This window comes from Etheostoma spectabile, chromosome 15 (assembly GCF_008692095.1).
Source record: "Etheostoma spectabile isolate EspeVRDwgs_2016 chromosome 15, UIUC_Espe_1.0, whole genome shotgun sequence".
Lineage (NCBI taxonomy): Eukaryota > Metazoa > Chordata > Actinopteri > Perciformes > Percidae > Etheostoma > Etheostoma spectabile.
Window position 1 is genome coordinate 598,439 of NC_045747.1, and position 7,118 is coordinate 605,556.

At 45.2% G+C, this 7,118-nt stretch overlaps 1 long non-coding RNA gene across 1 annotated transcript; it reads left to right on the top strand.

Moving 5' to 3' along the window:
• Nucleotides 1-257: 257 nt before the first annotated feature.
• On the top strand, nucleotides 258-2,816 carry LOC116703570 (uncharacterized). Its single transcript, XR_004335454.1, has 3 exons — nucleotides 258-287; nucleotides 2,202-2,365; nucleotides 2,743-2,816. It is a non-coding gene; the product is annotated as an uncharacterized LOC116703570 (long non-coding RNA).
• Nucleotides 2,817-7,118: the final 4,302 nt, after the last annotated feature.

Consider the following 7,118-nt stretch of genomic DNA (forward strand, 5'->3'; position numbering starts at 1 on the left):
CAATGTCATTTTTAGTAGACAGGGCTGAGGGAGGACGCTTATGGAGGGGAGGAAAGAGGGAGGTAGAAGGCCTGGGTTAAAGGGCAGTGGAGGGAACAGACACATTTCTGCTTCTCTTCATCTTTCTGTCTTTATCTCCACAGGCATTACTTTCCGCATGCCTTCCTGAGAAGCTGGGTCTCAGCTGAACCAGTCACATCTCTGCCGGTGGACTCTCAGCCAGTCTGTCTGCTCTCAAGAGAGCTGCGCCTGTGAGCCAACAAGCTGCTCCACATCTCTGGATACAGGTACCTGTCTGTCTCAGAGGCACCCAAGTCCTCACTCATGCTCCTGCTAGGGCTGCAAAATGCAGTATACATACTTTCATGTTCTCCCCATTTTTGCTTTAATACAAAACAGTGGCAGTGAACAGCAGTTTTTTGCTAATGTTAGACATATTTTTGTTCAGTTTCCTTTGCATAACTGTCATAACTAAATAGTTTACATGTAATTATGATATTAGTCTTCCTTGTCATGCTAGGTACCAAATCATTCCATTTGAAAATAAAACTTTTGCTGCCTAACCATTGTATATTTTTTCTGCTTACCATCAATAGTATTTCATTTAAACAGAACAAATGTCTCAGAAAACATATATGTTGTTATAAATAGAAATCAGTCAGTCAGAGCCCTAAAGAGACACTGTCCATCCCTCCGACAGTGCCTGAGGAGATGAACATCTGCTGCCTCCGGCCAGTGAGGGAAGCAATCGCCGAAACACAAGCATTAGGCGGGATTAATCGCTTAATGCACATCCAGATCAGGACCTTCTCTTAATCCCAGCCTGGTGTGGACCTCCTACCATTCTGACACATACTGGATCCTCTCCACACAGCTGTATAGAGCCACCATTCACATTGTGCGGGCCAGTGTAAACAGGAAGTGGACTGTCTACGTATCTGCTGTTGAAATACAGAAAATAACGATGGCCAAACGTAAGACCAGGGATTCATTTGCTTGGACTGACACCGAAGGGAACTGTTCCGTGAAAGATGAAAGATACTGCCCCCCCCCGAAACACACTCCCATGGTTGTTTGTTCTGATAGAATCCCTTGTCTTCCATAACCACCTCAGCAGGGCCCTAGCTGATACCTATTCTGGTCTCCATAATACCTCACAGGCCCCAGGCTGATACCAATCCTGGTCTTCGAAACACCTCAACAGGGCCCCAGGCTGATAGCAAGCCTGTCTTCCATCACCCCTCAGCAGGGCCCCGGCTGATACACATTGGTCTTCCATAACACCCCCAACAGGGCCCCAGGCTGATAGCATCCTGGTCTTCCATACCCCCTCAGCGCGCCCCAGGCTGATAGCATCCGGTCTTTCCATAACCCCTCAGCAGGTCCCCAGGCTGGATAGCATCCTGGTCCTTGCCATACCCCTCCGCAGGGCCCCCTCTGAGAGCATCCTTGTACTTCCATAACCCTCAGCATGGCCCCAGGCTGAATAGCATCCATCCATCGCTGCATTGAGACTAGTAATTTAAACAAAATGTTGCCCAAACAAAGTACTGAGTATATTTCATGATTATACATTCAGAGGGCGGACATTTCTGATGATTTAAAACCTTTTTGTATGATTTTCTGTAATATCTAATTTTCGAGATTTGAATTGGTTCAAATCCTGTACTGCCATATCCTCAAAATTATATCAAATAAGGCTTGAATATCTCACTTGCTGTAATGTCTATACTAATCTATTACTTTACACCTTTTAGTGTTGAATTATGAATATGAATCTCCTTTTTGCAACCATATGCTAATATCAGTTTTGAGTTCCTTGTCAATATATATATATAATATTATAGATTATCTATATATAATATTATAATATATATTAGTATATATATAATATAATAAGAGAGAATGTAATAGTTTCACTCAGGACACCATTTATTCCGCAGGAGTGTTGTGAGCCAAACCCAAGTGTTAGTGGGTGTGGGTACACAAACAGGGCTTTGTACTGAAACGCCTTAAAATGTCTCAATCATCGATATCCCAGTCCGACCTAAAACACGTGTGAGTCTCACCACAGGTTCTATTGGCTTTAAAGCCGTTTTGATGAACCCACTTTCACCAGCTTTATTCACAGAGTTATTTTACAGAACTTCAGATAATTTGATGACTGTGTCCCCCCTGTCATTGATCTCCTCCTGCTGCAGCTTGGAGCACTTGAACACATGGCGAAGCAGGACCGCCAGTTATAACCGTCTGCGTGACGGTGGGCTCCGGTGTGTTCAGGGCCTCTCCAGGCTTAGACACATCTCACCTGCACAACAACACGAGTTGTGCAGCGTGGGAGCCTGAATCTGCGCCTGGACTAGAGGTGCAGAAAAGGACTGTTGAAATGATGTGGGTGTTGTTTGTGTGTGTGTGTGTGTAGTTGTGTGTGTGTGTTGTGGGTGTGTGTGTGTGTGTGTGGTGTGTGTGTGGATGTGTGTGTGTGTGTTGGTGGTGTGTGCTTGTGACAAGGCTAAAAACTAACTGTGCTCGTAATTACATCTAACGTTTCAGCGTGCATCTGCAATGTCCCCTTTGGAAACCAACACCTGCAACTGAAGTATTAACTTCACACAAACACCCCCTTATGTCACAGTCCGCACTCGCCTCTTCAGCCAACCCCAACCCCTTTTGTACAAGTGTCAACCAGTTGCGCGTATGCCTGTCTTGGTGATGTCTGTCTTGTGTCCCCTGTCTGTCTAGGTGCTCCAGCTGAGTACAACAACATCTCCTACATAAGAACGACGCCCTGGCCCCTCTCTACCCCTGGCGGTCCTAGCTCCGGGGGAAACAACCTGCCATCACCAAGTTTACAAGACCGATGATCCGCCTTCACACATCAGACTACACACTCCAGCTGTCAGGTTCCAGAGTGAATACTTCTAGTTGTTACTTCTGTGTTTATTCTAAAGAATTCAAGCCATACCATAACCATCTTCGCAATTCGATTTATAACTTAATAAAGCTTTTTTCTTATTGAGTTGGTAGTTTCCATGTCTACTCAATACAGCATGATTTTAATTTTGTACAACGTCCCCATTCTTTAAATTGACAATAAAGCAGGGTGATGCTAGGGGCGTGGCACACGTAACTTGTCAATCATGTAGCTTAGTAGACTGTAAGTTATCAGGAGATTGCTAGACGCTAAGCTACCTGACTACAGGAGGACGTTAGTCAGACTGTAAGCTACCTTCTGTAGACTTACGTATTTGTGGAGACGTTAGCTAAGACTCTAAAGCTACCTGACTACAGGAGACGTTAGCTCAGACGCTCGCTACCTGATAAGGAGACTTAGCTAAGCTAGCTACCGACAAGGAGAATAGCTCAGCCTGCTAACTCTGACTACGGATGAGCTGACCGCTAAGCTACTGTCAGGATCTGCTCAGACAGCTAATACCTGAACTCAGGAGTACTTAGCTCAGACCGCTGAGCTACTTACTACATAGACGTTAGCTCAGAACCGCTAAGCTACACCTGAGCTACAGTGAGACGTTAGCTCAGACCGCAAGCTACACTGACTACAGGAGACGTTAGCTCAGACCGCTAAGCTACGACCTGACTACAGGAGCATCGTTAGCTCAGACCGCTGAAGCTACCATGACTACAGGAGACAAAATCAAGTTACCAGTCATACGCCTTATGATCTTAGCTATTGTAGCAATGCGTTCTTCGAAAAGAACACCACCAAGGGGGAAAAGGAACTTAGGGGGATTCAGCATGATGGCAGGTGTGAAACCCCCATGAGACTCTGATCCTATATTACCCTATTAGTCATGTTTCATTATCTCTACTTACTTTTCATGTTGGTCCCCCAGGCAACCGCGTGGAGCTGCGACTGCGACCTGCACCAGCGTCTTCAGTAAAATCCTGCACGTTCGCCACCCCATCCCATCGACGACTAACACTCAACGCGGCAGGATCCACCGCAGCTGGCCGGCTATCGCTGGCCTGGTGGACAGCCATCTCTGCATTGCGAGACCGCCCCCGTGCTCTATCACTTTCACCGTGCTGGTCACCGTGGTGCGGCTATGGTGATGGCGGGAGAGGAACAGGAAGAGGAACGGTGGGAAGGACTGGGCACTGAGTCAGAACCAAACTTAGGAGCCCCCCGTCCGAGAGGAGGGTGAGACCCTGTGTAGACTGAAAGGGGCCACTAATGGAAAAGCCACTCAACACCTCCTTAAAAACCCAGGTTTGGTTATCTTAAAAGCAGTGGTCTTTCAAAGACGAGAAGCTCATTTTCTCGGCCTACATCACAAAAATTGTCCATTTATTTAATAGTATAATTATTATCTATATATATAATCACATATATTTTAATCTACTAGTATAATATTGAATGAGATGGCCAGCGGTACATTTTCTTTGTCCACAGCACTTCCAGTCAGCTTACGTGTCAACAGGACAGCTGAAAAGACAGGTTACTAAAACTTCAGTACTAAATGTTTAGAAGGTCGAAGGACACTGCGAGTGGGGTTTCGGCTCATGTTTTTTACGTAAGATAATTAACGTACCTTTAAAACCCCTATGGTGTGATTTTTTTAGAGTTATTTTGGTTCTGAAGAAAAAACTATAAAATTCAGGAGAAAATGAGCGCGTCCTACCTCCTCTTGTTTAAATTTGTTGATACCAATTCAATTCAGTTCTATTTCATAGTGCAACATCAACACGGAGTTTCTCAGGACACTTTGAGATAGATAGGTCTAGAACACACTCTGTAATTTACAAATTCCCAACAATCTCCCCCATGTTCCCGCCCAAGAATAAACACTTGGTTTGACAAGTAGCGAGGAATAATTCACTTTTAAAGGCGGAGACGTCGGACGGACCCTGGCTCTTGGTGGACCACCACTGGAGGCACGCGGTCCAAATCTTCAAATCCTACACGCAAGAGCTTTATTCACACAAATAAGTGGTTTCATTTCATGTAGCATGTGTAAAGTTTATATGAATTAGTTTAGGCAATCCTCTAAGGCCTCATCCACGCTATTCCAAGTCCAATAGCCAGAAAGCAATAGAGGCTTCTATTGTTTGATATTGGTATAGACAATCATCAATCAGACATGTATATGTCAAAATAAAGAGAAATTAAAAGAACACAGTTTCTAGGTTCTTCTCTCTTAATCTGGCCTTCATAGCTAGACCACTTTTGGTTCTTAAAGATCCCATGCATGAAAACGTCACTTAGGAGTTTTTTAACTTATAATAATTAAATAGAGTTCCCCCAGTGGCAGAATGGTATGGGTGTAAACCGAGCCCTGGGTGTCCTTGCTCTGCCTTTGAGGAAATGAAAGCCAGATGGGACCATCTGAGATCTCCCTTGGCCCCCCCAAAAGAGAGACATCATTAATTCAGGTACACAAAGACCTCCGCCTTGTGCCGCTATTTATCTGCATGTATGGAATCACGAAAATCTTCAATCTTAAATTGCTGAAGAAACAAACTTGTCATTTCTGCCTTCTATTGCCAGCACTTCTGTGTCATGTCCATAGATTGGAAGCATTTACATTCCCAGGCAGACACCACAGGCAGCCCGTCCAGTCCCTGCACCTCATGACCACCATATGGTACTGGGACACAACAATGGATACTGGCGGTTACAGAGGGAAGAGAATAGAGAACTAGTCATTTTAAAGTCATAGGCCAGATTTCAAGATGATTACTGCTGAACTGGTACGTACAATGTTTAATGTGTGGTGTGTGTGTTGGTTGGAGGGTTTATAGAGGCAGAGGCCAGACAGGCTTAACAGCAGGCAGGCTGCATTCTATCTAAATGTCAGAATCCTATCAGAGAAAACCAACAACAATCTTATTAACCATAGTGGTGCAACTATTATTATAATAATCGTCGTCCGTTACATTCAAAGCATTGCCAATGAGTGATGATAGCTACTCAAGGTCAGTAAGCGATGTAAGATTGTTGATATTTGAAATTACCTGCCAAACCAAATGCACAAAACACTCTATACTAAGATTTCAGGGCAGCGCCAAGGGTATGAAATGCACACACTTCCTGTCTCCTAAAGGGGCTGCCTCGCTTTAACGTGTAGTGAAAGTTCTGTGAATGGATGAGAGTTTTTTTGAATATTGTATTTATTGTACTTTTGCCAATGTAGATGTGCTAAACAACATAGTTAGCATCCCCGGGATTAGTTTTTGTTAGGGCCTTCATGGACTAGTTTTTCTGCACTCTTTTTAGACTGGCATAAGTGAACAAGGTGTACCGGCCCATAAAGTTCTCCTACAACTGATGTTGATACTGTACTGGATGGATGGTAGTACAGGACATGCTTTGAGTTTTAAAATATACAATAAAATAATACAATATAAAATAAAACCTGGGACCTCCGTATGCAAATGCTAAGGATGCATACAGTGCCACTGCCCTTCCCCCCCTGCAAATCAGATCACAATTATGTCAGCTGTCTCCTGTGTATGTTCCTTGGGTCCTGCGGCAGACGTCCACAAAAAGACTGTGAGGAGGTGGACCTCAGGAGGCTGGAGGAGGCACTGCAGGACTGCTTGGAGTCTACAGAACTGGAGCGTGCTCTGTAGCCACATGGGGAGACATCACACATGGCTGACTGTCTCACAGAATACATTAAGTTCGTGAGAACCCCACCATTCCCTCCCGGACTGTACGCGTTTTCCCAACTACAAGCCGTGGATCACCAGGGACCTGAAAGTCCTCTGAAGGAGAAGAAGACAGCTTTCAGGTCATGGGACGACAGGAGCTTAGGGAAGTACAGCACCGACTGCAGGATAAACTGAGGGAGTGTAAAAACACTTACAGGAGGAAGCTGGAGGCCATCTCGCAGCGAACAACATGGAGGGAGTGTGGACAGGTGATGAAAGAGACACCGTTGTGGCGGAGAAGAGACACACAGCTCAGGGAAGAGCAAACAACTAACTGTTCTCAACAGTGTTAGCTCACAGTCCATCTCTTCCTCCTCCACCACACCACCAACCCACCACACCTCCTCATTGCCTCCTCCCACCCCACCTCTTTTGTTCCCAACTCTCCCTCCCACTCCCTCAGCCCTCCTGCAGTCACCCACTCCCCCCACTACCACTACACC